General features: G+C 40.3%; 1 pseudogene; it reads right to left on the minus strand.

The window, feature by feature from the left end:
• Positions 1 to 2,104: 2,104 nt before the first annotated feature.
• LOC125349102 lies at positions 2,105 to 5,746 on the minus strand (annotated as a pseudogene).
• Positions 5,747 to 11,788: the final 6,042 nt, after the last annotated feature.

The raw sequence follows: 11,788 nt of genomic DNA on the forward strand, positions 1-11,788 counted from the left end.
TACAACGTCTGTGTGTGTGTGTGTGTGTGTGTGTGTGTGTGTGTGTGTGATTGGTTGTTGGGCTTGAACTCAAGGCCTGGGCACTGTCCCTGTGTTTCTATGCTTAAGGCTCTACCACTTGAGCCACAGCTCTACTTCAGGCTTTTGGGCAGTTAACTGTAGGTCAGAGTCCCAGGCCTTTCCTGCATGGGCTGACTTGGAACTGCAATCCTCAGATCTCAGCCTCCTAAGTATCTAGGATTACAGGCCTGAGCCACCAGTGGTTGGCTTGATTCAGCTACTTTTTGGTCTCTATTTTGTCTAATTTAACACATAGACTTACCATGGGTGGCTTATTTTTTTTAAGCTTGTGTGTCTAACTGAAACTACCAAAGAACTGTGACTTCTTAGTTTGTCGGTTAAAAGTGAACATGCCAAAAAATTATCTTGAAAAATGTCAAGTTTTGGGGAACAAATAACAGGGATCATTCCTTATCTGTTAAATGGCTTGTCCCTCCCCTAAAATAATACAAACAAAAAACAGAAACCATCTTGGCCCAGATGACTTCACTCATGAATTCTGCTCAATATTAAAAAACAAAAGCAAAATATTAAAAAAGAATGAATTACTTTCACACAAAGGTCTTGCAGAAAATTGAAGGGAAAGGAATTATTCCCACCTGATTTGTGAGATCAGTAGCTGATATCCTTTATGTAAACACATGTAAAAGTTCTTACCAAAGTATTAGCAAACTGAATGTATTAGTATGTGCAAATGTTAATACAACATAACCAAGGAAACTTTTTCCTGGAAGTATGAAGTTGATTCAACTGCACTTCAATGCCAACAATCTAAAAGTAAAAAGCCAGCTGTCCACTACCCATAATCCTAGCTACTCAGAAGGCTGAGATCTGAGGATCACAGTTCAAAGCCAGCCCAGGCAGGAAAGTCCATTAGACTCTTATCTCCCTCCAATTAAGCACCAATAAAACCTGTAAGTTGAACTGTTGTTCAAGTGGTAGAATGCTGGACTTGAATACAAAAGCTCAGGGATAGCACCCAGGTGCTGAGTTCAAGCCCAAGGACCAACACAAAAGTAAGTAAAAGCAAAAGCCACATGATTATCTCAGTAATCTTAAAAAAGACTTCAAAAAAATTAAAAAATCAAAACCCTTAGCAACTTAGAGATGGAAAGGAATGCCATCAACATCGTAGTGTTCATCTACCAAATATTATAAAAACAAAAAGCGAAAGAATGATGACTGAGTAAATATGTTTTCTCTAAGATCAAAACCAAGAGATGATTTCTACTCACTATATTTTTGCAATTGGACTGGAAAATGTAGCAAGTGCACTGACAAAAAAGAAAGCCCTAACAAAAGGTACACAGTTTGTAAATAAAAATATTTGCTTATGTTCAGACGACATATTTCCAGAGCAGACCCCGAAGAACTGATCAACACACTGCTAGGCCCAAGAAAGAAGCTGAGAAAAACTGTGGGAACCAAGCATCAACAACAACCAAAAATTACACTGTGTTTCTATAGACTACTAATGGATCATTGGCAAACAGTGTATTTTAAGAGTACTATTTAAAATTGAACCTCAAACATAGAATATTTAGAAAGAAGCCTAACAAAATATCTTCAAGAGTACAGAAATATAGATGACAGAAATCAGAAAAGATCTAGTTAATTGGAGTGCATCCTATATGAAGAGTCAAAATTCTCAGGATATCAATTTCCCCAAAGTGACACATAGCTTACATGTGATTGCATGAGCATGCATGCACCATTCCTGGGGGCTTCAACCCAGCATCAGGGCACCATTTTTGAGCGGCTTTTACTTAGGCTAGCATGTTATACCATCTGAGCCACAGCTCTACTTACAGCTTTTTGGGGGTAGTTAATTGAAGATAAGAGTCTCACAAACTTTCCTATTGTGGATGGCTTCATTGTGATCCTCAGATCTCAGCCTTCTAAGTAGCTAGGTTGACAGATGTGAGCCACTGGCGCTTGGTAGTGCTATTTTAAAAGTAATCAAGAAGCTGATTCTAAAAAGTATATGAAATCAGGAAGTTTAAAGTAGCCACAAAAACATTGAAAAAGAGAAAAGTTGTAGGACTCACTCTAATTGATTTAAATACTTATACAACATTTTATTAAGACAGCATAGTACTGGCAAATGGACAGACACAAAGCACAGAAATAAATTATACACACGTAAATTGATTTTTAAGCAAGGCAGGCAGGCAGGCGGGCAGGCAGGCCCCAGTAGTAGTATTTGAGTGAGTTGTTTCAGAGTCTCAGAGTATAAACCACAATTAGCAAGATCCTTGCTCAGTGGTGGACAGACATTAAAAACAGTGGTTGGCTCATGCAGATACAGTACTGCAGAGATGACCCACTATGGGAAGATTTGTGTGTAGCATGGTCACAGAATGTACAGCATGAGGCATGATTGGACCAGTAATCTCCAAGCTAAATTGACCTTTGTATCCAGAAAGGGCTTGTGTCTTTACATTAACACTCCATGCCCTAAGCATTTGCATTGAGGCACCTTGGGAAGCCACAGGTGATAACAGAGTTGGTGGAAGTCCTGCCTGTACACCTGAGGTAGCAACTACACTCTTGGAGTTAATCAAAAAGTTGAGCAATGCGAAGGTGTTGATTCCTTTCACCAACACTACAGACTCTGGTCTGTGATCCATTTGTACTTCATGTCTCTCTTTACATAGTTTGATGGAGTGTGTATCTGGCTTTTTAATTTTATCTTGTACACCCATCTCTTCTAACCAAGAAAAACTTTCCTCTTCATTTTCTGCAGGGTTTCATCATTTGACCAAAGGCTTGACTTTCCAGCCATTTTTCTATCAACTCCAATGAGAGGGAACAGTGGTAGCCTAGGCAAGGTGGGGTGGAGCCGGTAGATAAGACTGTGCTGGAAGGCACAGCGTAACTCAGTGTAGAGTTTGGAATCCTGAATATTTTAGGGCAAAGTAACTTCTACTACCTTACAAGGTTGGATTAGATCTTGAGCTTCTTCCTGTGCTTTCAAGTGATATGCCCAGGTAAAGGGTTGAGAAGAGGTGAAAAGGAGTTGAGTTTGAATGCTCCAGTCCACAGGTAACCCAGTACATTCTGAAGGTGGAGTATCCGATTCAAAGAATGATAGGTGTTGAGACTTGGACATTTCCGTGATAGTCTTTTCGTGTAGAAGCTCTTCCAACAGGTAATCATTTTCTCTTTTATGATCTAGAGGTGGGCCCAGCGCCTTCTGCCACATGTCAGGGCCTTCAGTGGCGGCCCACGGGCAGTAGTCCAGGCAGACACTGGAGCACTAATCTTGAGCAAATGAGCTCAGGGACAGCGCCCAGGCCCTGAATTCAAGCCCCATGACTGACCAAAAAAAAAAAAAAAAAAAAAAGAAACAAAAACAAAACACACACAAAAAGAATAAAAAGGAGGGCTGGGAATGTGACCTAGTGGTAAAGTGGTTGCCTGGCATGCATGAAGCCTTGAGTTTGATTCCTCAGCACCACATATACAGAAAAAGCTGGAAGTGGTGCTGTGGCTCAAGTGGTAGAGTGCTAGCCTTGAACAAAAAGAAGCTCAGAGACAATGCTCAGGCCCTGAGTTCAAGCCCCAGGTCTGACAAAAACAAAACAAAACAAAAAGAATAAAAAAGAAAGGGAAAGCCAGGCAGTGATAGCTCACGCCTATATTCCTCACTACTCAGGAGGTTGAGATCTGAGGATCGTGGTTCAAATCCAGTCAGTGGGCACTCTGGCTCAAGTGGTAGAGTGCTAGTCTTGAGCTGAAGAGCTCAGGGACCGCCCAGGCCCAGAGTTCAAGCCCCATGACTGAAAAAAAAAAAAAAAAGAAAGGGAACAGAGGAATGAAATATTATGATCACAAGGTTACTGAATTTCAAAGCATTTACCAAGTAAAAGAACTCAGATACAAGGAGGTTAAGTATTGAGGGATTCCACTCATATGCCATTTTAGAAAAGTAGAATCAGGTGCCAGATCCTAACACATGAGAAATTCTTTGAAACTCCTGTAAAGGGCCAGGCCTCAATAGAAGAAGAAGAAATGATTGGCTTTGATGGGAAATGGTGAAGCAAGAATCAGGTGAAGAAGTAGAATCAGGTTTATGAGTGCCAGGTTGCCAGAGGCTGGAGAAGGAGTAAGGAAATGAGTACATTGAGCCCACAAATGATCTCTTTACAATGAAAAACATATTTTCTACCCTGATGGGTGGGAGTCACATGACTATATAAACCTCACAATATGTAGAACTGTTTGTCTTGAGAGATGGAATTTTATCATTGGTTAATTGCACATCGGTGAAAAGACAGGCATTTTACAGGTCTCCTAAAGAAAATGTATGTGAGGAATATTCTGAAAGGATCACAACCAAGCCACTGTGGCTGTTCTAGACTCTTCTTCTGCTCCAGCTGCTCCTCTAAATACCACTTGGAGCTGGGCTTATGGCGCTGAGCAGGTGGATTCAGGAGGGAGAGAGGGAATGTTATTTTCTAGCATCAGTTCAATATTAGTTGGGAATACCTTGCTTCAAACAAAAAAAAAATTCTTTTTTAGAAAAAAAAAAGATTTTTGTCTTTAAGTAGCTGTACAAAGGAGTTACCATTTTACAAAGTTGTACATGAATACAGCATGTCTTGATTGATTCATCCTTTCAGCATTCTCTCCCATCCCTCCCAACCCCTTGCCCTCAAATTTTTTTAATTTTGTAGAATATGCATTGAATTTTATAGCTGCATCACCCAACCCCTTCCTTTCTTCATTCTGTTCTGCTCACAAATAGGTAATTTCTTCCTGTTGTTCTTTAAGTTGCTATCAAATTTAAAGAGATCTCTCTGGCTTTAATATTTTCTAATTAACTCAGTTTCCTAATGGGTCAAGGCCATTTTCAGAAGGGGTAGTTACGTTTTCCAATTTCCATTTTTCATTAAACTCATAAATCCCATATCTATGTTGGATGATTCCTTCTTTTTTCCTTTCTCCTTTTTCCCTACCTCCCTCTCATACACCCTTCCTTCCTTCCCTTCTCTTTCCTTTCTCCTTTTCCTTTTTTCTCTCTCATTCCCTTTTCTCTCTTTTGTTATTATTTTACTCTTATGCCAATACTGGGGCTTGAACTCGGGGTCCCTTAGCCTTTTCACTCTAGGCAGACTTGAGCCACAACTAACTGGAGATAAGAGTCTCACACTTTCCTGCCCAGGCTGGCTTCAAACCTCAATCCTCAGATGTCAGCCCCCTGAGTAGCTAAGATTATAAGCATGAGCCTAGTTCCCAGCCTGGATAATTTCTTATCATATCACAAAGCATGTATCTCCCAAACCAGTCTTTTATCCTTAAGGTACAGGGAAATTTCCAGCAAGTTTTGCCAAAAAACAAAACCAAACAACATGCTAAAAATTTTGTCATAGGAAGCAACTGCACAATAATAAATAATTATGATGGAGTCATAAAAGGATTCTAATAGGTCTCTGAGCTAGTGTAACAGCTGTAAGATAGATTTATGCAAAATAGTGCAGGTCAGGTAGGATCCTGAATATATTTATATTTTGGAATACTTACATTTTACATTCCATTTTCCTATCAGTTATGCTTGTTAAGGAGCCTGGAACACTCAGTAGGAAGTCTCACTGAGCATATTTCATATTCATATTGCTAAATACATCTGGAGAGTCAAAGAACAGCACTAAGGTGTCTTACTTCCAATATCTTGCTTCACCATTTCCCATCAAAGCCAATCATTTCTTCTTCTTCTATTGAGGCCTGGCCCTTTACAGGAGTTTCAAAGAATTTCTCATGTGTTAGGATCTGGCAAAGACATACATTACAACCATTCTTCTGATATATCTTTGGATTTCCACTATCATTTTCTTTCGGTTGTCAAACATTGTGTTCCAAATTTTTACAGAAATATATTTCTGTGTGTGTGTGTGTGTGTGTGTGTGTGTGTGTGTGTGCATGCTAGTCCTGGGGCTTGAACTTAGGGTGTGGGCACTGTCCCCCAGCTCTTTTGCTGAAGGCTAGTGCTCTACCCCTTGAGCCATAGATCCACTTCTGGCTTCTTGTGATTATTTGGAGATAAAAGTCTTACATACTTTTCCTTTCTGGGATTGCTTCAAACCTCGACCCTCAGATCTCAACCTCCTGAGAAGCTAGAATTACAGGTGTGAACCACCAACATCTGGCTAATCATTCATTTTAGAAGAGTAAAGATAGATTTAGTAGAAAATCTAACTCCCAAAGCTCCCTTCACCATTTTTTAAATCAAAATATATTGTAACTATAGCAAGTCTTGTTCTCTTTCATGAGAGCAATATGGTGATGTTTAGTGGCATAAAAAGGCTGGGAAAATGTGAAGCTATTGTAGGAAAAATGTTTTGAAAAATACATAAATAATAATTATGAGATAGACCTACTTCTCAACTGTAAGCCTCATGTGTTTTCTCCATTCACAAAAATGTTGTGCATGATGGCACATATCTCATAATCTAGGCTCTTGGGAGGTTAAAGCAAAAGCATGGTGAGTATGAAGCCACCCTGGACTACATAGAACATTCTAGACCAGCTTGGTCTACATAGGGAGACCCTGTCTCAAAAAATAAAAACAACTAAGTTAAAAAAAAAAAATCAGGGCTGGAAATGTGGCTTAGCAATAGAGTACTTGCCTAGCATGCACGAAGCCCTGGGTTTGATTCCTCAGTGCCACATATATAGAAAAAAAAGCCAGAAGTGACACTGTGGCTCAAGAGGTAGAGTGCTAACCTTGAGCAAAAAGAAACCAGGGACAGTGCTCAGGCCCTGAGTCCAAGCCTCAGGACTGGAAAAAAAAAAAAAAATCAAGCTGGCTATCCATGGCTTACATCTGTTTGGCTCACACCTGTTATCCCAGCTTCTCAGGAAGCTGCAATCTGAGGGTCTAGGTTTGAAACTAGCCCAGGAAAACTAGTCTGTCATCTCTAATTAATCAGCAAAAAACCAGAAGTGGAAGTGTAGTTCAAGTGCCAGAGTGCCAACTTTGTGGGAAAAAGACAACCAGTAATGTCAGGCCCTGGATTTAACCCCCAGTAACACACACACACACACACACACACACACACACACACACACACACACACACACCAAGAGACTTTTATTTGAATCCATTTACCTCTGTCTTAACTTTTGCTTATATTTTGATTAAAATGAACTGCATTAACTCTATGTGGGAGCCCCTTCTGTATGCAAATACTTGCATACCAGAGTCTAATTCCTACCAACCACAACTAACTTCAATATGTAAGGGAACGTGATGGAATGTAGAGGGATTCCCCACATCCCAAGTTACTACTCTCCAAGCACTTCTGTGTATTCAGAGAAGAGGGCCCATGATAATAATTGCATTCTCCAAGATGCTTAAACTCAAGCTTGGTAAGGCAGAGCACTTGAACTTTACCTCCAAAATATGCTCTTCCATCTTTCTCATTTCTCATGATTAAAGGTCACTGTTCAACAATTTCTTCCTTCAGCTACCCCAGAAAGTCTCAAATATATTTCTTTTTACATGGTATACTACCACTTGAGCCATACTTCCACTTCTGGAATGTTGCTGGTTAATTGAAGATAAGAATCTCACGGGCTTTCCTGCTCAAGCTGGTTTTGAACCATTATCCTCAGATCTCAGCCACTTAAGTAACTAGGTTTACAAGCATGATCCCAGGCCAGTCACTTTATTTTTATTCATTCATTCATTCATTCATTCATTCATTCATTTGTGTCAGCAATAGATCTTGAACTCAGAATCTTATGTTCTCACTCAAGCACTTTACCACTATACCTCTTAGCCCACCAATGACATTACAATGCAAACATAATTATCTCTTTACAACTGAAGTCAGATCACTTTACACTTAACCAATGGCTATCCAGAGCTCTATGGCCTTGTAATTCTCAGCATGTCCAGAGGCCCTGTGTTTACCAAGGTTATCATGGCTACAGCCTCATACTATGCCACTTTCTCTAGCCTCTATAGACCACTCTCAGGGACCATACTTTGTCATTGAAATTGTTTCTCCATTTATTCCTCCCTAATTGATTCCTATTTATCCTGCAAGACTCAGTTGTTGTTTTTCTTGTTTTTTTTTTTTTTTTGGCCAGTCCTGGGCCTTGGACTCAGGGCCTGAGCACCATCCCTGGCTTCTTCCCGCTCAAGGCTAGCACTCTGCCACCTGAGCCACAGCGCCCCTTCTGGCCGTTCTCCATATATGTGGTGCTGGGGAATTGAACGGAGAGCTTCATGTGTAGGAGGCAAGCACTCTTGCCACTAGGCCATATTCCCAGCCCAAGACTCAGTTTTTATGCCGCTGATTTAAAAAAAGATTTTCTTTGGCTACCCCCTTTATTCAAACTAGTTTAGTTACCCCAATTACCCCCATTGTAGTAGTTGTGATTAAATAGTTCATCTTGTAACAATTTGTCTACCATTTGTCCCATTAAATAGAAAGTTTATGGTGTCCAGGGACTACATGTTGTTCACTGATGTATCTCCTTGAACTTATATAGTATGTATGTATCAGTTAGGGATTAAAGTAATGAAACCTGATTGCAAATGGCAACTATTTTTGTTACATATGGAAAAAGTTGAAAATAAGTAGCTACATTATCTCCATAACTTCATCAGGTCTTATCAAGCCCCCCCCCCCTCCTTTGTAGCCTTCGGGTTGCAAAATGGCTGCCATTTTTCAGGAATTGCACTTGCATTCTGCATAGAAGGGTCCAAGATATCATGGGCAGTAGTACTAACTGAAATGACTCTTGTGTAACTCTTTGTCTTAGACCTTGTAGCATGGCAGCTTCTAGTTATAAATGAATCTGGGAGTCATTGTTTTGTAGAACAAGCTGGCATCTAGAAGGAGATGGCATTATATTAGTAACAAGTGAAGAGAGAAGGAATGTGGTGTTTCTCTCCTATTGAGTAGATTCCCTAATTGTGTGTGTTTGTGTGTGCGTGCATGCATATGTGCATGTGTGTGTGTGTGTATGTGTGTGCCAGTCCTAGGGCTTGAACTCAGGGCCTGGATGCTATGCCTTAGGTTTTTTTCAACTCAAAGTTGGTGCTCTACCATTTGAGTCACAGTTCTACTTCTTGCTATTTGGTAGTTAATTGGAGATAAGAGTCTCAACGGACCTTCCTGGTTGGATTGGCTTTGAACTGTGATCTTCAGATCTCAGCCTCCTTAGTAGTTGGGATTATAAGCATGAGCTACTGGTGCCTGGGTCTACACCATTTTTGAATAACTGAGTAAGGGCCTCAAAACACAATATAGAAACAAATCTAATGGGGGGATGAATTACAGTGGCACCTGGACCACCATTAATTTTTCTTATTTTTTAACAAATTTTACTCTTGTGCTTAATTTTATTGTTCTTCATTTACTGTAACTATCTTCAATATTCAGAGAAAAGGCGATTAGGGGGACAAAATGCAAACCTGCAGTAGATGTTGATTTGGTCACAGTAGCTTTTGCTTGGGTAGATATTTTCAAACAATGCTATGCTTGAATTGCTTTAGTAATCGGTACATTTAAACCCAGTATTATTTTCCTTGGAAATATCTTACTACAAAATTATAATATATAAATATTTTAGTAGTAATAACATGGGTAATAGTCTTTAATGGCTTGATCTGTCTATGAGTTCTTGGTTTAGGTTATGGGATTATTTTCAGGCAACAATATAAAAATCTTGATTTTTATGATGTCCTGCTGTGAACATCTTTAAGTCAAATAACAAAGGCAAGCTCATCTCTTATTTAATTTTTTAATAGCTCCCCAACCTACATTCAGAACACTATATATAAAATGTAACCAGGAGATAGTCTTACTGATAAAACCAGCCAAACTTCTTTTCCTTTAGTGTAAACTTTTTTTTTTTTTTTTTTTTTTTTTTTTTTTTTTTGCAGCTCTGATTCCATTTAGGAAAAGTGAAAATTGGATTTTTCTGAGGTCTTAAAGAATTGGAGCAAAGATGTGTTTTTAGGACTGAGGTATAATATTATGAATTTTATGAAACATTTGAGAATGTGTCAGCTGGAAAACTTGAGCCAATTCACCAATCTCAGCCAGGGTCCAACCTGCTAGGCAGCTCAGCATCCTAGTCTCTTTTTCTCTTGGTAAGCTTCTCCTGACTTCCTTTTGGGGAGTCATCTTTCACCCCTGTGTGGGGAGGTAGCAGGGTTGCTAGGCAACCAGCAAGAGGTTAGATTCTTCAGCCTTTGGACCACTTTTGTGGTTGGAGTCTGTTTATCAGACCACTGCCAGTGGGGAGGGACAATGCCCTGCTCCTTCGATGGCCTGACTCCCATCCTCCTGGGATTCCACACACTGGTTTACATTCTTCTGACTGTCTTCATTCTTGGCTGGGGAGACAGTTGCTACAATCAAAGATCCCTGATGATACAATCTACCAAATTAGAAGATAAGCACCATGATGTGGCCATGTAACCAGCAGTAAGTCCAAGACTTTATCCAAGACCAGTGCCCTCTTTTGCTAACTCCCAGACTTCTTATCTTTACTGGGGCAGAGATCTATCCAGCCATTAGGTGGAAGCTAGGGATAGCCAGCTGTATGATGTCATTTGGATTAATGGCATATGAACAGAAAGCTCATGGAGATTTCTGCGATAGCTCGCCCTATGACTTTGGGTTCTGATCAATGGTATATGAACAGAAACTCATGGAGATTTCTGTGAAATATATATTTTTTTGTGTGATGGTCCTGAGGCTTGAACTCAGGGCCTGGGCACTGTCCTTGAGCTTTGCTACTTGAGGCTAGCACTCTACCATTTGAGCCATAGCTCCACTTCTGTCTTTTTTTTTTTTTTTTGATGCTTAATTGGAGATAAGATCTCTTGCACTTTCTTGCTCAGGCTGGCTTTGAGCCATGATCCTCAGATCTCAGCCTCCTGTGTAGTTAGAATTACAGGCATAAGCTACTGGTGCCCGGCTGACGTTAATATTGTATTTGAAGTTAGTGCTTCCCTATGACTAGACCTAACCAGATGATGCACTGACTTCCTATAAGACTCCATGAAAGTCCTGGCTTTCTTCCAGCACCCAGCTCTATTCCTTCTTGCTTGGGAGAGCTTCTCCTAACCACGTGATGGACGTCTAATGGATGTCTCTTCTCTACACAAGTCAATTCACTAAACTGAGCATGGCATAGAGGATCTTTTTAATAGTCTCCTGAGGCTGGCTTTCTACTGCTATCCTCACATCTCAGCCTTTTGAGTAGCTAGGATTATAGGTGTGAGCCCCTGGCACCTGGTCTGGATTCAGTTTGTGAGTGTGTATGTGTGTGTGTGTATGTGTGTGTGTGTGTGTGTGTGTGTGTGTGTGTGTGTGTGTGTGCTGGACCTGGAGCTTGAACTCAGGGTCTGGGCACTGTCTCTTGGCTTTTGTTTTTCTCAAGGCTGGCACTGTACCTACCACTTGAGCCACAGCTCCACTTCCAGCTTTTTGGTGGTTAACTAGACTTTCTTGTTTGGGCTGACTTTGAACCACAGTCCTCAGATCTCAGCTCCCTGAGTGGCTAGGATTACAGGTGTGAGCCACTGGTGCCTGGCTTGGATTCACTTTTGATGTCTATCTCATCTCATATAAATCATTCATTTCATCACCACTTGCAGAGTTCCCCAGTATTGATCATTTATTTGAGTCTCAGTTGTATTATCTTCTAGACAGAGAATACATAATACCCATCTTCCAGATTCTGTTAGGCTCAAATCAGG

This window comes from Perognathus longimembris, chromosome 1 (genome assembly GCF_023159225.1).
Source record: "Perognathus longimembris pacificus isolate PPM17 chromosome 1, ASM2315922v1, whole genome shotgun sequence".
NCBI classification, from domain to species: domain Eukaryota; kingdom Metazoa; phylum Chordata; class Mammalia; order Rodentia; family Heteromyidae; genus Perognathus; species Perognathus longimembris.